At 40.3% G+C, this 18,501-nt stretch overlaps 1 protein-coding gene across 2 annotated transcripts in view; it reads left to right on the plus strand.

Annotated features, from left to right (window-relative positions):
* Nucleotides 1-18,501, plus strand: part of LPGAT1 (lysophosphatidylglycerol acyltransferase 1) — a 59,750-nt gene that overhangs the window by 4,302 nt on the left and 36,947 nt on the right. The gene's annotated exons all lie outside the window — the stretch shown is intronic.

The raw sequence follows: 18,501 nt of genomic DNA on the forward strand, positions 1-18,501 counted from the left end.
TCGGTTATGAATGCTGACAGCTCTAGATACATTTTGTGAATACTTATGTACATATTTCTGTGACTTACCATTTACCAGATTTTGGACAATCGAAATTTGTGGATATGCCAGTGAACAACAATCACTTGTCTGTGTTTGTAAAAGGGGAAATAATACATATATTATAAATAGTTTGACTAGACAGGTTTGCTTTTTCTGAAATTCTTAATAAGTGACTTCCATTTTACTAATGGCTTCCCGAACTATAAAGATGCATGAGGACTGTTCTTGGCTTGCTTTTGTTTGTTAGAACAGTGTGTAATAGTAGCTTTTGGATATTGATATGCTCACAGTTTAAAAAAAGAGGTAGATAACTCAGTATCTACGGAAAGTCCCATGCCTCTATGCTGCAAAATGTTCTCTTATCTACTGATATATATGTATATATTTTGTAGAGCTTAGACACGATCATAGTGCCTCGCAGCACTAACAGAAACTAATACTGTAGGACTTTTAAAGAACCTGAGCTAAGCGCAGGCAACAACTGATTTAGGCGTGTCTGAATGACATGCGAACGATCACATATGATGCTGAACCCAGAAGTGGAAACCCCCCCCCCCCGCAAACGTCATAAAGACGTTACAGAAAGAGAAGTGGTAGGCTTATGCCTCCACTGATGTGTTCGGCGTCCAGAACATAACCCCCATGCGAAAAGAGAATTGCCTGTATGTTTATGGGGGGGGTGGATTTCCAGTAGTTCCTAGTCAGTATATTTTAATTAGAGTCTTTGTCAGTATAGCACTAGAATCTAGAAAGAACTTCCTCACTTCTCTGCAAAGTAGGCTTCAAGAACAGCTGTCCTTTTTAATAATATGCCATGTTCTACTCTATCATGGGCTGTTCTGAGTAAAACCTTTTTTTAAAAAACCCAGATGCTTTAAGATGAGGTTTTGTTGGTAGTTATCCAATGATTCCAGCTCATGTTCATATTATATAATGTTCTCACTAAAGTTTTAATTGGCCTACAATGTGAATGCGGTGCAAGTTTGTATTTTTGTTAGTCTTTTGTCATTCACGAGCAACCTTCACAAAAGGTACAAATAGCTGGAGTGTGGCTCAAAGGTGCTTTTAAGGACCCTTCGCTGTAATGCATCCCACATCTTTGGGGCTTCTTGAGTAGCGCAGTGCTTCAGAAGTGCTCTCCCCGTTATAGAGGTTAATCAGATACTCATTTTCATGCTGTAGATTTTAAAGATGTCTATTCAGAAAAAGTCTACATAGTGTTCACAATGGAAAGTTTCCATCTGAGGTCTTCACACACACACATTGAAGAAAAATTCTTCCAGCAAGGATTGAGGATTTTGATGCTTTACTGTGTTATGTATGTGAGGTTTACTGTAAAAATGATGAGGTTAAAGACCCCGTTTATTATCCTGAGGATGTAATATGACAATTTTAGTTAAAATTCAGGCCAATTGTTCTGTGATATTAGATGATGTTAGTGGTTCTGAAAGGCTTTTTTGTTTTTAGTTCATTTCTTCTGACAGCAGGTGAAGGTTTTTTCTTCTGCCTGTTGCGTGAAAGGCATTATCGGCATAAGGTATATTCATAATCTGCCATTGAAATTATGACAGACCTATTAGTTCTTTTTTTCCTTTACAAACTTAAGAATTGTATGTTTGTTTAGGATTCATATATGGTCCTTGTTAGCATATCATGCTAATAATGCACACCATGACTTAACCACTTTGCTCCTACAGTTGTTCTGCTGATTTAAACCATGGTTTGGCTTAGCATGTCAGCCATACCTGAGCTCAAGGTTTAGCGCGCTCTAGACAAACCACAAGCTGTAAACCATAGTACAAACTTTGATTACAGCTCCTTACAAGTATGGGTTCAGACAACACATTATGCCAGCCATGGCTAAAGCTGCAGAATAACCAGAGGAGAAGAAAAGTAGTTGTAATCACCTCTCTGGGAGCCTACATATTGTTTGTTCACACTAATGTTTTGGCTCATTCAAACTATACCATTGTCAACAAAGTGGTGATATCATTCTGTTTATGCTATACATGAAGAAATTAGTTGAACATATGAAATTGTAGGAGCCAGTGCATTTTTTCCTGTAGATGTTTGTGTTAAGAAAGGAGAAGTACATTTCTTATTCCCTGTTTCCCTCCCCTCCCCAATTATCATTACCTCAGGCGTTCCATATACCTATAATACTTGTGAATATGTTCTTAAAAGACTTGATGTGCTCCTTAGTGTTTAGAAGGTAAGTGCCAGTGCTTATTTGCATAAGATCACATATTCTGGAAGATTTAGAAAGTGGCCCTAAAAAAGAAAATCTCTTTCAGTTCTTTCTTTACATTTGTACCATGTGCTTTACAGTTATGTCATCTGTTAGCGTTTGCTCAAGCATTTGTCTTTAACTCCGCAGGTGTCAACATTTATTTGCATTCTTGTGCTAAAACAGAGTGGAACTGTGATGCAGAGTTCAGATGACTGCTTCTTCGCCTAAATATTCTATTTATGGTGACAAATTGGTTTTGCCACATGTGCAGAAAACCCCCCAGAAATATTTTTGTGGCCTAGTAATTAGCTGACGTCTACTATTATAAGAGTACTTGAGAGTATTTATGCTTGGTTATATATTTCTGCTTTCAGCTGTTTCTAAACATGTGCTCTTCAATAACACTCAAAAGAAAACACAAATCTCTTGTTAACAAACTGTTCTTTGTTTTCTGTTTTTGATATAAAGCTTCAATATTAAGGCCAAACCAGGCATGACAGTGCTTGTTCGCTGTCTGCACCCTTCACGGATAAACTGAAGGGTGTGTGTGTCTATATTTTTAACACCAAAAGAGGTGCACATGTGAGGAAAGCTGAACAGGTTCTCAGTATTGTCATAGGCATTTTTATTTCGTCCTTGGTTACTTCTGGTGTTGGAGTTGGGTTTAGAGATAAAGGAATTTGGGCAACAGACTACATAAGAGTAAGGTAGGATGAAATTCAACTGAGACTTCTTATTTTCTGTGACCGGTTCCTGGGAAGGGTCTTCCCAGAAAACTATATATCAAAACTAACTATACTCTTTGCTTTGAGCTATTCTTAGTACTAAGTGGATGAAATTATAATAGAAATGGTATTATTGCATGTCCTCATCTACACATCACTGATTATTCATAAACAGGTGGAACCATATATTTGGATCTTTAACCAAGAGTCATGGTGTGCCATGGAAAATTGAGTCTCCAATTAAAGAAATTGGTAATGAGATCAAGACTGAGAGATACAAAATGTCTATGTACATGGTTTATTACAAGAAAGGGAAAAAGGTTCACTGAATTACAAAGGCATTATTTAGATTGGGTGGCAACTATGTGGTTAAATCTATAGAGAATAGAAGAGATTGGGGCAGATAGAATGAGAAGGAGGGATGTGCCGATGCTGAGAGAATTTGGAAAAAGACACACCAAATAAAGGAAGGGTGACTGGTGCTATGCAGATACAAAGGGATTCATGTTGGAATAAGGAGGAGGAATGAGGAGGTAAATAACAGTTCATTTGGTGACAGAACTTGCTTGAGAGTTTCAAAAGGGGAAAAAGAAAGTAGAATTAGAGAAGGAAAACCCAAGCATAGATACTGAGCCCATTCACCCATCATAGTAAGCCCTAAACTATGACTTAGTACGAACAAGCAGCTCACTAGTGCATACCGTTGAATTGCTCCTGCACTGGGAGGTAGGACCAACAGAACTCAGTGTTGGCTTACTGTGAACTAGTGCTTTTGGTTTGTTTCTCCAAACAAGCCGCAGTTGGTAAGCCAAGAGTGTTTTGATGTTTGTTGGGAGGTCACACAAGAACTTGGGGCTTTCTGTTGTCCATTAATAGGTCATAATTTGTTCTCATTGTATTAGGTTACAGATAACTTGGTTTTTTGTTCATCCAATAACCTGAGGCATAAAAGACCAGGCTGCTCTTTTTTCCATATAAATAGAGGGTCACAGCTGGCTTGGCAAACATTCCAGCTAGAGAAGAGACTGAGAGACCAAAGTAGGAGTGTGGGGACAAAGTGGAAGTGAATTCGTAGACTCTGGTGACAGGATGTTCAAAGGATAACAGTGCAAAGTTCAGTGCAGCATGCAACTATAGTTTATAAATTTACCTCTATCTGGTTGTGGAACAGTGTTGACTGGGTTGTAGTAAAACACCCAAGGGTGAACTTTGTAATTGCCATGGAATAACGCAATATGAAAAACCTAATACAGCTGGGTTTCTTTTTTAGTCCTTATTTCTGAGTGTTCAGTATACTGTATTTTCAAAACTCTCATGCGAGGTGGAAACACTCCTTTTCTTCAATAGAATTATTTGATTCTTAGGATTTTAAAGAACTATTTAGGCAGTATAGCTAGCACAAGTGCCTTGGGGAAACAGGTTGACTGCCTCCGCTACTGAAGAGACCGAAAAGCAACTTTCCATTATTGACACCATGCATAGAAGATGGAGCTCAAGAACTGTTAACATGGGGAGGATGTGACTATGCACACATGGTATACAGTTTTTCTTTCTGCAGTAGGCTTCCTAGGCTGTACCTAGTTTCTGATAGATTAATTGTGGGTGGGAAATGACACAGTTGGAAAAAGTATAAATTTATAAAAGAAAGTGAATGTGTTTTACAGTTGTGGCCTATGCAAAATATCTTGTGGTAACCTCTGCCTTTTTTAGCTTCACCCACATTTACCTTAACTTATTCATATTGTGTAAGATGTGTGCCTTTGGGCTAGCTGGAAAAGAAGATCAGGAAAGAAATTTGCCTATTTATTACAGTGCTTTTCTTATTCATATTTAAAGCTAGAATCTAATTTAAAAAAAAAAAAAAATACAATGTGTTGCAGTAAAATTACCGAAGAATAAATCATCAGAGGATTTTTCTTGCCTGTCTCTGGGATTATAATATTAAAGGGAATTCACGTCTAACAGATGTGATTATGTAATTGTCACTTGACAAAGTGTCTTACTGGTGTTGAGTTCTAGAGTAGGTGGGCTGTGCCACTCAGAAGGCTACTTTGGTCCCTGCTGAAATTCAGAAACAGCTCAGGTCTCTCCAGCAGTTTTGGAGGGAGGTTACCATAGCAATCCATACATTATATTTGGCTCCTAGATTTCTAAGAGAAACTCCTTACAGTGGACGCTCGGGTTGCGAACGTGATCCGTGCGGTATGCACGTTCGCAACCCGCAGCGTTCGCAACCCGCGTCTGCGCACGTGCGGGTTGTGATTCTGCGCATGCGCAAAGTGCGATTTAGCATTTCTGCACATGCACGACCTCCGAAACCCGGAAGTAATCCGTTCCAGTACTTCCGGGTTTCGGCGGTCTGCAACCCGAAAAGATGCAACCCTTAGCGGCTGTAACCCGAGGTATGTCTATTCTTCTTTAAAACTTTGCTAGAGTTGTGGTGTAGGCAGGCTTCAGGTAGGCTTAGAGCCATGTAACCTATTCATTAGCAGAGAGGTGGCATATACACCTTTCATAAAGTTCTAGAGCTTTAATTGGTCTTAATGTATACAATTGTATTTTGATTACCGTATTTGCTTGGATTTTCCTCATTGTAAACTGCTTTGGAATCTGTTAACAATAAGTGATCTATAAATGGACAAAATAGATAATTATGGGCTATGGAGCCCTGGCAGAATTCTGAGAACAAACATTTGAAGTGGTAGACATGAATTAGATGAAGCACTGGAAAATGGAAGTGGAGTTGGGAAAGGCCTTCAGGAGGTGTCCCTGAATGGTTGGGGGTCACATCGATGAGGACTGCATTTGTCTTTAGGCACATCCATTTTTGGCTATACTAGAACCACCTCACTTTGAGGGAAAATAAAATGAAAACCTGTTTTCTATGGAATATCTCATCTCCAAAGAGTAAGGCGTGTCCATACAGAGAAGGATAAGTTTGCACTCGAACCATATTATCCACTGAGGGTGTGGTACATCTAATTTCATGTGTTATCAAAGGGGACACTGCTGCTGGGATTGTAGAAAGGGTAATAATACACAACAGATCACAACTGAGGCATTTGGTTACTGCACACAGAAAACTCTTCCGCAACAAGTTGATTCCCAAGGAGGAATATCAGGATTTCAGCTATTGATTTTGCTTTTTCTGGCAGGGACCTGCAACTTAAATTTGCTGGCATGCGTTTCGGTTTTTGTGTATGGATTATAGCCTAGGGGAGTTACAATTGAGTTGAATTGGTGAGAAGATAAAAGGGTTTCCGCACAATGATAAGGATGATATTGCTGCAATTCTGAAAGATGTTTACCACAGCATAATTTTGAAGAATTGTCCCTTGTTTCAGAAGCATCCTAGAGCTTGGGGTAGCTATATTTCAGAACGTTGGACTTTCACATTCTTTCCTAGAATGGATACCACACTCAAGGCTGTGTGTTCCACCAGGGAAAAAGATGTGGGCAAGTTGTTGTCTCTCATCCTTAAATTTCCCATATGCAAAATAGGAATAATATTGAGCTTATTTTTTAGAGTATTTTCCTTTTTAAAAAAACATGTTTAACCCATGAGCTTCAAAATAGGGCAGAATAATAAAGCAAAGGAATTGCTGTAGTTGAGGATGTGCATTGCACAGAATCCAGAATGCACAACTTGTCAATTGTTCTCTTCTCACCTGGATTGTAAGGGAACTGCATACCTGTGCCTGCTGTCTGCACCCAGATGTTTGACATCCAAAATGGCTTGGAAAAGAAACAGATGTATTTGTTAGGTTTGTTTTCCCCCATCCTCCTCTCTGTCACTTGACTTGCCCCTAGTGAGTCATACTGCTGATTTTTGCTTAGAAGCCTGGGAGAAGAAAAAGGGGGGGGGCTGGAATAGAAGGGAGTGAATCCGTTGGACATCTTTTCCCTTCTGTTTCTTCTTCCTCTTCTGCTGTCACTTGGCTCACCCAGGGCATGTGTGCACCCTTTTTATTCTACTGGGCGGGGGGGGGGGCTAGCTCTGTACTCAAGAGAAAGATGAATGGTGACAGCACAAGCCTTAGGGAGTTCAAGTGACAACTGAGGAGGGTGGAACAGAAGGAAACACACAGGCCAAATTAATCCACTCCCTTTCCCAGCCATGTCTACCTGTCTCCCCCAGGGTCAGTTGCAGGTTAAGAACACAAAGGATTAACTTTGTTTGACTAGATGATCTCTAGGCCCAAGCAGCTTTCTGTTTGTATCCAAAGGTGCTTTGTGCAAATAGGCACTTCTGCAATTCCACCAGTTTTCCTCTTATCTCGTTGCACATCATAGAGGATCCTTGTCCCTCAAACAGACTTCAAGTGGGCTTCAGTAGAGAAGAGAGGTGGGAAACTCCTTTTGCATGTACAGAAGTCTGTTTTAACTTCTTTGGATCAAACCCTTCAGGTTGATGCCATGGACGCAAGATCAGTACAGATTAAACAGCATGTAATAATAATATAAAATCAAATAATTATCTAAATGGAATAGAAGGTAATGTATGTGAACTTGTATTACTTGGTGTTTGTTTGCTTGCTTGCTCAGTGGCCTAATCCAGATCCCGCTCCACACATAGAAGTGGAGGGTCTGGATCCATGAAGGGGTGGCTGTTAGTGACAGCTAGAAGGCAAAGGGTTTCTAGTGCAAGAAATCCCCCCTTCCCCTTATCTTACTCTGATTGCTGTATACATCATATTGAAACTCACAGTTCTCCCATCTTCTGTTGGCTTACATTCCTAATGTCAAGTCTTCCCTTTCTGGCATTCTTTCCCCATCCTCAGCCACCTCTTCATTCCTGGCTTTCCTTCCTACCATACCTTTTTATATAAAGGGAGTGGATGTTGTAGATTATTACTTGGGTTGCATTGTTGATAGCATTTTTCAAAAACTGATCGCAAATATTAAGCTCAATTTAGGTTATGTGAGGCAGGTTGCTACAAGATGCGTATTGGAATGCATGTCGTGTTAAAAGCAATGCAGCGTGAATAGGCAGCTTTCTCTCTTAGATGCATGGATGGTTATTCATCCAGTGTACACTACAGTTGTCAATCTAAGTGATGTATGCATGAAAGCCTGCTTCTGCGTGCAGATTGGGTTTTTTTAAATTAGAGCAGAACAAATCCAGAAAAGCATGGAGTCATCGCTGGCGGTCCTACTGTTGCTCTGCCTCACCGCAGCTGCAATACACCATGCCTGCCACAGGAAATGTAAGGGCAATGGTTCTAATGGATTTTATGGGCACCGCTTTAAAACCACAGCTTTTATAGACAGTTAGCAATAACTAAATTATGACTTGTTTGATTCTGTCAGGGTGCGTCCAGACTGGCAGGTTTTTAGGATTCCTTTGCACAAACTGCATCTGTATTGTTTTTATGTCTCTCTTGCAGGGGATCCAATTAAATCTGTACTAAACAAAATGATGTGAGCGAATTCATACTGTGATACCAATTAAGCTGTGCTTTCTATAGTCCTGTGGTTAGATGAGCATTTCTTACTGGAAGCAAAGTGTTCTACCATTGCCACTTCTTGCACTATTATATGAATAAACAAGAAGGACTTCAGTTATGACAAGGATTATGATTTTTTCCTTTTCTGGCAATTGGGACCAAACGATTTCTCATGTTATTAATAATGGATTTGTTCAGTGCTGTTTTTCTAGAGAAAAGAGGTGCCAGAACTCACCATGAACACCTCCCTCGCTCTCTTATATGGCGCCCACCTGAGAGGTACCGGAACTGAGTTCTGGCTAAAAAATTGTAATTCAGCATGTTTTTTGGGATGGGAAGTATGTGAGAATGGAGACTAGAAACAACTGAAGGGACTTCTGCTTAAATGACACAAAAGAAGAAAATGTGCAAGTAAATCTTTTTATTATTTGCCTCTATGAGTAAAACTTACCAGGGTGTTCTTCCTGAGGTGACTCTCTGAAGCGTACATCTTGTACACTCTTATCAGAATAATATGGACTGATAAAGTGCAGACTTGCTTAGCAAGCAGGATCACAGAACAGGATGGGTATAGCAGAAATGTACTTGTAAAATTGTATGTTTTGATTGTAGTTTTTTTTAATTTTAAAAAAAATCCTATTGAGTTCCGTAGAACTTAATAGAATTTTGGCTGTAGATTTAAATAACTAGATCAGCATGAAAGAGCTTCTCATATCCAAGAAAAGTGGAATGTTTTGTAACTTGCATAACGTTATCATTTGCAGCACCATTGCTGACAGGAGTGAGGCCTTGTCGGCATGTAACACCAGTGGTCAGAAACCTGCACTGGTTGCCAATTTGCTACCAGGCCGGGTTCAAAGTGTTACTATTAGTATATAAAGACCTTAACAACTTAGGGCCAGTTTACCCATGAAATTGCCTTACCCTGAGAATGTCAACCCAACCACTTTGATCGGCGGAATTGGCACCCCTACAGGTGCCACATAATACATGTTCCACATTTTAAGGACTCGATTGTTAAGTGTGGCAGAGCCTACACTTTGGAACTCCTTGCCCCTTGAGTACTGTGCTTTCACAGGGCTCTTTTCTGTGCCTGTTAAAAACATACCTGTTTAGGCAAGCCTATTTAGAGAGTCAGTGTGGTATAGTGGTTAAGAGCAGTGGACTCGTAATCTGGTGAGCTGGGTTTGCTTCCCTGCTCCTCCACATGCAGCTGCTGGGTGACCTTGGGCCAGTCACACTTCTCTGAAGTCTCTCAGCCTCACTCAGCTCACAGAGTGTTTGTTGTGCAGGAGGAAGGGAAAGGAGATTGTTAGCCGCTTTGAGACTCCTTAGGGCAGGCGGAGGCAAACTCCAGGCCTCCAGATGTTTGGGGCTACAATTCCCACATCCCTGACCACTGGTCCTTAGCTAGGGATGATGGGAATTGTAGTCCCAAACATCTGGAGGGCCGGAGTTTGCCTATGCCTGCCTTAAGGGGAGTGAAAGTCAGGGTATCAAGTCCAAACTCTTATTTTTCTATCCAGAAGCTTAGAGAGTTGAGGTAATTTTAACCCATTTCAGTATTGTAACTTTTGCATGTTTTAGAGTAGGGTTGTGAATCTTTCTTGATTTTACTGTTTTGTCTTCTGTAGACCGCTTTGCGGTGCATACATTTTATTAAATAAATAAATGACTAACAGTTACAGATTAGAGGTGTTTTGTGCCTTACGGGTGTTATTCAACCAAGTCTCACTCAAAGTAGACCCATTGAAATTAATGAATATGACTAAGGTCTGTTGCTACTAACATGAGTTTGACCAAACTGCGGGAGGCAGTGAAAGACGGGAGTGCCTGGCGTGCTCTGGTCTATGGGGTCACAAAGAGTTGGACACAACTAAACGACTAAACAACAACAAGGTCTGTTAATTTCAGTGGGTTTACTCTGAGTAAAACTTAGTTGAGATCCACCTGTAATTAAAGGTCAACAGCTTTTAAGCGATTAATTATAGTGGTGCCTTCCTTCATTAGTCCCATGCAGTGTATTAATTTAGTAATAACAGCATAGTAGTGAATGTTCTTCTTCGAACATTTTGCATTAGGGGTCTTCAATATTTGGCAGGTAAAATCCTTGCTGTACTAACCTTGTAGGAGAACAGCCAATGATGATACACTGGCAAATTTTTCATATATAATGAGGAATAGCTTAGGTTTTCAGTTTATTAACATGTCTGTTGTTCTGTAGATTATATTTATAATATTTCTGTGAAAACGGAACAGTTGACCACAAGCAGTAGAATATTATACAGTCTCAGGCTCTACCACAGCACATTACAGAAGGCAGGAAAATATTGTAAGTTGTCTGCCAAGAACCTCAGCATTTTTAGTGAGTGGTGGGGAGTTTTGATCCCACAGCTATAAGTTATTGTATGTCATCTAGTCATACCTATTTTAGTCAGATTTGCAAATAATGAAAAAATATCACAGTGGTTCTAAATATATGCTCAAGGCTTAGTTTAGATGATGCCTTACTCTTTAGGGTCATTGGATCATAAATCTCTTTCACTGTTTCATTTTACAGGAGAATTCCATTTTAAAGAATAAATTAGAGACACCAGATGCTTTACCGTTATTTATTATGAACTCAGATTTTAATTTCCTCACCTGAAAGTGCTTACATTACAATTTCCTTATATAGTTAGTGAACTGTAACTATTAAAACCAATACGGCTTTTGATTGCCCAAATATATTTATACCTCAGTGATTTGTTGAGGCTTGAAGATCTTACATATGTGAAGGCATTCTCTTGCCACAGTGTTTATTCATAAAAATAACATTTGGTTGAAATCAGTATTGCAGATTATTATTATTATTATTATTTATTAAATTTGCAGGCAATCACACAATTGAGGGATTTAAGCTCGACTTAATTTACTTCTAGATTAAGTATTCTATTTCTGTCCCACATTCTCCGTAGTGGTTGTAGTAGTAGTAGTAGCAATAATAATAATAATAATAATAATAATACTAGGTGTTGATGCCAGTTAAGCTTAGATCTTGAGCTTGATCCTAAAGAAGCTTAAAATTTGGACAAAAGGTTTGTTGTTTGCATAGTTAGTTAGTGTGTTTGGATTTTCTATTCTGATACCCATTGTAAACTATTTCCATGGTAGTAAAATTTGAAATCCCTTTTTTTTTGTTCACTGCTATCATAACTAATTGCCGATATACTGTTTTGCTTTTTCAACTTTATTTCCATTATCCCTGAGACATTGAATGGTGGCGGCGTAACTTCTGAATGTGGCTGTTTGGGGTTTTTTTTTTTGTTTTGTTTTGTTTTGCAGTACACCTTGCACATTTTGAGGATTACTTTGTTGTAGCAGTCTTCCAGCTATTAGACTTAGATAAAGTAGATAAGTGTGGGACACGGGTGGCGCTGTGGTCTAAACCACTGAGCCTTGGGCTTGCTGATCAGAACGTTGGCAGTTTGAATCCCCGCGACAGGGTGAGCTCCCGTTGCTCTGTCCCAGCTCTTGTCAACCTAGCAGATTGAAAGCACACACAAAAAAAGTGCAAGTAGATAAATAGGTACCGCTCCAGTGGGAAGGTAAACGCTGTTTCTGTGCGCTCCTCTGGTTTCGCCAGAAGCGGCTTAGTCATGCTGGCCACATGACCCGGAAAAAACTGTCTGCAGACAGACAGCGGCTCCTTTGGCCTGTAAAGCGAGATGAGCGCTGCAACCCCAGAGTCGTTCGCGACTGGACTTAATTGTCAGGGGTCCCTTTACCCTTTACCTTTAAAATAGATAATATATACTTAACGCCTTTTAATATTGATACAGTGGTACCTCGGGTTACATACGCTTCAGGTTACATACACTTCAGGTTACAGACTCCGCTAACCCAGAAATAGTGCTTCAGGTTAAGAACTTTGCTTCAGGATGAGAACAGAAATCGTGCTCTGGCAGCGCGGCGGTAGCGGGTGGCCCCATTAGCTAAAGTGGTGCTTCAGGTTAAGAATAGTTTCAGGTTAAGAACAGACCTCCGGAAAGAATTAAGTACTTAACCCGAGGTACCACTGTGCTTGTGATTGTCAGTTTATCCTTTCCCCCTGACTCAAGGGGGCTTACAGGATTGAAGGTAATTTCAATTACAGTGGTACCTTGGGTTACAAACACCTCTGGTTACAAACACTTCGGGTTACAGACTCTGCTAACCTGGAAGTAGCGGGTTAAGAACTTTACCTCAGGATGAGAACAGAAATCACGCAGCGGCAGCGGGAGGCCCCATTAGCTAAAGTGGTATCTCGGGTTAAGAACGGTTTCAGATTAAGAACGGATCTCCAGAACAAATTAAGTTTGTAACCAGAGGTACCACTGTACATTTTAAAAGCAAGCATAACATTTTCAGGGGAGCTCTTACCAGGAAGACCTGGTCCTCAATAAATTTATTGAAATACTGACGTGGATCATTGTGTTTAGAATAAATTGCTTACTTCTGGAAAGGTCAGGACTGAAATGTGCTGTGGAATTAGTTTTGTATTTTGATGCCTTTTTATAATAGATTGAACTCCTCCTTTGCTGTTCCTCAGTTTTGGTATGATGAGTACATTCCATGTGTTGAATTAAAACTGGAGATATCTTGAGGCAATTGTAGAAAGAACATGGTTTAGGCTTGGAAGCTTCTTTTATGCAGTCACAGTGTTAAAAAGTACATCTTGGATTTGAATGTTGAATGGGCTTACTTGATTTTATTTCATTATTATTCTGATAGGCAAGTTATTTTAACGGTTACTGTATAAAAAAGTTTTCTTCATCTTTGTTGTGGAAGTTGTCATCGCGTTCAGTGGTTTAGCTTTTTATTCAGTAGTGCTTTGTTATTTTCCTTTTTATCTTCATCTCTTGACTATTGGATGAATGGTTTACATTATTGTGATCCGGACCTGTTATCTCCTCTTGCTTGTTCTCTTCATATTACATTGAGAAAAAGACATAATCTCTTCTAGGCTACCTCTTAAGCCCTTGGATCACACTGCAGTACAGGGCAAATATTACTTAACAGTGTTACATTGCAAATCTGAAAATAGCCCTGAATAATGACGGTCAGTAACCAAACTAGATGTGACAGTGGCAGAACCTTTTGTTTAAACCAGCTCTGAACCCTGCGCTTGCTACTTACATCTCTATAGTGATGAGGTAATCTTTGAGTGATGGGTTTAGTTCCCTTTCCTCTAAAATCTAATCTGGTCTCTGCTTTATATGTGATTGAGGCGGGCTTGGGCTTTGATCCCACCATATATTTGAAGCACCTACCCTTCCGAATTCTGGGAACTGTAGTTTATTTCTCTCAGAACTGTATTTCCCAGCACCTTCAACAAACTGCAGTTCTCATTCCTCCCCCACCCCACCCCGGCCGGGTGGAGGCATGCTTCAAATGTATGGTGTGGTTGCAGTTTTAGACTGAAACGAATTAATCTTCTGCTGTTTGCATCCAATCTGGCCATAGACTAAGAAGTTTTTTTAGCATTCTTCAACAGCTGATCAAAAGTTGGTGCTTACCTTATTCCAGAGTGGAGGTGATTCCATAAACTGGGTACCACAACTGAAAGGGTCATTTCCTGGTTGTTGCAAGATGGGATCTCAGCATGCTTTGACACAACCAGACAGGTCTCAATATACAGGTTGAGAGAAGGTGTTCTCCCAGGTGTCCAGCTTCCAAGTTGTTTACAGCTTTGTAAGTTGACAAGAGAACCTTAAACTTGTCTCAGCAGCAACTTGGTGCCCACTGCCCAGTTCAGTTCTTTCAGAAGTGGTGGAAAATGCTCACGGCAGGTAGCCCAGTCAGCAGTTTAGCCACAATGACCCACACACTGGTAACTTCCAAGACTAGACTACTGGAATGCAGACTACTGGAATTCACTCTAGTGCTTTATTATGCACTAGCTTCGGCTTCAGACCAGTGTTAAGGGCAGCCCTACTTAGAGTGAATTCCAGTAGTCTAGTCTTGGAAGTTACCAATGTGTGGGTCATTGTGGCCAAAGTACAGTGGTACCTCGCAAGACGAATGCCTCGCAAGACAAAAAACTCGCTAGACGAAAGGGTTTTTTGTTTTTTGAGCTGCTTTGCAAGATGGAAACGTCTTGCAAATTTGTTTCCTTTTTCTTAACACCATTAATACAGTTGCGACTTGACTTCGAGGAGCAACTCATAGAACGCGGTGTGGTAGCCTTTTTTGAGGTTTTTAAAGACTTTGGTGATTTTTGAAGCTTTTCCAAAACTTTCCCGACACTGTGCTTCGCAAGACGAAAAAAATCGCAAGGCGACAAAACTCGCGGAACGAATTAATTTCGTCTTGCGAGGCACCACTGTACCCAGGTAGACATAACTGGGTCGGGTCAGGATCCCCCCATCCACATCTCGGTAATATACATCAGATCAGCCTCTTCATCCATAGTCAAATCATGAATGGGTCTTATTATGGACTGACTTGGGATGTGGCAGTGAACCAGTCAAATACAGAATTTAATGGTATCTACAGTTTCAGGGGTTTTTTTGGTCTACTAATTGCAAATCAACCAAAGTTCTGCACCCTGGAAAGCCGTATCCTGCAAATTACATATTATGTACGTTTTGCTGATTTGGTCTAACCAAATTCATCTCACTATTTATCACTGAACAGAAATAGAAACAGCTTATTTAAGATACTGCCACCCACGCTAGGAGAGCTGATCTGCCCCATTTGCAAAGTAGAACATTAGGAGAGAGGAATGCCTGCATCAAGATAAGCCAACATGGTGCTCTTCTGATGTTGTTGGACTACAACTCCCATCATCCCTGGTGTGTGGCTATGCTTGCTGGAGCTAATGTGAGTTGGAGTACAACAAGATACAGAGGGTACCATGTGGGCTTCCCCTGGCCTATGCAGATGCGGAAGTGAAGAGAACTGTGTAAAGCAGATAGGAAGTGGCTGAAAAAGGAGATTACCGTATTTTTCGCTCCATAAGAAGCACTTTTCCCCTGCTAAAAAGTAAGAGGAAATGTGTGTACGTCTTATGGAGCAAATGCAGGCGGGAGGCAGGCAGGAAAAGCCCCCAAGAGCCGCACACAAGTCCCTCCTCCCTCCTCGGGGAAAAGCCTGCAAGAGTGATGGGCTGCCCTTCTCCCTCCTGGGGAAAAGCCTGCAAGCACCGCACACAGGCTCCACGTGGCTAGTGAAAGGGAGTGCTGAGCAGAGCCTGGGATGCATACAGGCTCTGCTCAGCTCTCCCTTTAAAAATATTTTTTTCTTGCATTCCCCTTCTGAAAACTAGGTGCGACTTATGGTCAGGTGTGTCTTATGGAGTGAAAAATACGGTATTTTTTAAAATGTCATTGCCCTCTTGCATTCCCAGTTATATGTATTTTGCTGCTTCTTTGAAAGTTCATCGTTTACAGCTATATTCAGTTAAAAGGCAAATGATTTTGGGAGACTAGAAACTGACCTCTGACCTATTTCGTTCAGGATTTTGTCGGGCAACCCAAGTGTTAATGAGCAGCCAGAACTTGGGCCATGCCAAAGGTTGGTATACCAATAGCAAGATGTGGTTGGAAGCAGTTCAAAGTCAAGGCTAAAGTAAACTTTGTTCTGCAGCTAAGCTTTTAAATAACTAGCTGCTTGTATATCACTGAACTTTTCAATTGTTCAAGCCTTTTTTACATGGAACATCTTAATTTTTTTTTTAAAAAAAAGATTGGTAGACATCATAGAACAACTTGTATTGAAGCATTTAAAAATGTTCTGCCCTAGATCAGGTATAATAAGGTGTACCAGACTGTGTTGATCAAGTTATGCCTACTTGGCTTGTACCTTATGTAATTTATGATGTCAGGTGGGAACAGGTAAAGACAGGCTTTGGCCAAAAGGGGTTTGCAGGCACCATTATTCTGCTGTTTGGCAATGCCTGCAAAGCCCTGTGCACTAGATTCTGCAAGCACCGATGATCAGATGATCATTGAGGCTTCCAAAGTTTTTGCCTTTTTGGTTTGATTTCAGCCAAAACAGCAGACAGTATTCCTTTCAGAATTTATATACTATGTCTTTATTTTTATTTAAAATTCTTTTCAGAACCGTGTTCATACAGCGTTAAAAACCACAATACGGTAATTATGCCTTGATTACTTTAATTTGCTCTACGCAGGGCTGCCCTTGAAGCTGACCCAGAAACTCCAGCGGGTACAGAATGCCGTGGCGAGACTCCTTACAGGGTCCTTGCTGCGGGATCACATTCATCCAGTGCTTTACCAGCTGCACTGGCTCCCAGTGAAGTACAAGGTCAGGTTTAAAGTGCTGGTTTTGACCTTTAAAGCCCTGTGTGGCTTAGGACCCTCGTACCTACGGGACCGCCTTTCCTGGTATGCCCCGCGGAGAACCTTAAGGTCCATAAATAACAACACTTTGGAAGTCCCGAGCCCCAAGGAGGTTAGATTGGCCTCAACCAGGGCCAGGGCCTTTTCAGCTCTGGCCCCGGCCTGGTGGAACGCCGTACCGCAAGAGATCAGGGCGGGATTTGACATCTTTCCGCAGGGCCTGCAAGACGGAGCTGTTCCACCTGGCCTTTGGGCTGGACTCAATCTAACCCCCCCCCCCCCCATATTTTTTTTTTATGGAACCCCTTATATGGGATTTGTATATACATTTTCCCTCAGCTCTTTTTGCTGGCCCATGTACAACCAGCATGGATAGTTGGCCCCGGTGAATATTTGACGTTTTCTCCCCTTATGGCTTTGATCTATGGGCTACCACTAAAACAAGGCTGCATTTTAAGCTGCATTTTAAACTGTATTCTAACTTATTAATCAACTATTGTTTTTTTTTTACTGTATTTATATTCAGTGTTAGGAGTCCTGAGCCCGGTTTTGGCCGGGGAGGGTGGGGTATAAATATTTTTTATTATTATTATTATTATTATTATTATTAACATAAATCTTGGGATAGAATAGAATTTTGCTTGGTCTGTGTTTTTAAGTGAACTGATATAATTCACATCTCCCTTTCTAATACATGAATTGGAACATAATTCTCCTTTAGTTTTCATCTTCTCCAAATTTGGCAATGCAGCTCTCAGATCACATGTAGAGCAAGTGCAGGGAGGCAAAGTCCACTTGAATTAAGGAAATCTTCTCAATTCCTTTGGTTGTGTCATACAAATGTGGACTTCTTGGAGAAGTTGTGAAAGATCTGGTTCAGGTTTTTATTTTGTGTTCTGTATTTTCATTATGTTCTCATTTAGTGTTATCTCCATCACAGTGACAAACGTAAACAATGACGTACCATTATTTTGCTCCTCCCCGTTCATGTTAGCTGGGCACTGGTAGAAAACAAGTCACAATCCCTTTGATGTCCACACCAAGGGATCATAATTATTCTGCTTCCAACAAATCATGATTTCTAGCCAAAGTTTGTTCTAATAAATCACAATCAATAATCCAAAAATGAAATAAAACCACAATCTCTGGTTCAGATCATTTTTGGGTTTTTTGTTTTAAATTGAATATGAAGAGAAGACAAACAGGCCAGATAGGTGCATACATAGTAAACTATTAGCTAACTGCTTTGAGGCTTTTTTTTTACATTCAAGCAGTATATAAATTCTAGTTTAATGTGGAGTGCAAACTGGGTCAGTTTGTATTATGTGCACTGTAATAGGTAGCATGCATTAAGCTGCTCCATTACTCAAACATAAATCCTTTTAAAAATCAATATATTTTACATACTTCTAATTATATGCTGAATAAGTAATACAACCATTAGCCTTTAAGGTCCCACAAAAGTCTTTGTTGTTCATGCAAAGAATTGTAACATTATATTTTACTTTCATGCTTTGGTTTTAAACATGTTGTGACTTTCACTGAGCGATCAGGGTTGTTGGGTAGCTAGGTTTTTTTTAAAAAAACAACAACACTGTTCATTGCAGTTGGATATGAACTCCTGCCTCCATAGCTTGTTCAAACTACTGGGCTTCTCTTTTTTAAAAAAGGATTATAAACATTTGCTTGCTGCACAGTGTAATTCATTTCTCAGGACAAAGCAGGAGAAATTT

The sequence above is a fragment of the Podarcis pityusensis genome, assembly GCF_964106645.2.
Source record: "Podarcis pityusensis genome assembly, chromosome: 3".
In the NCBI taxonomy this organism is placed as follows: Eukaryota; Metazoa; Chordata; class Lepidosauria; order Squamata; family Lacertidae; genus Podarcis; species Podarcis pityusensis.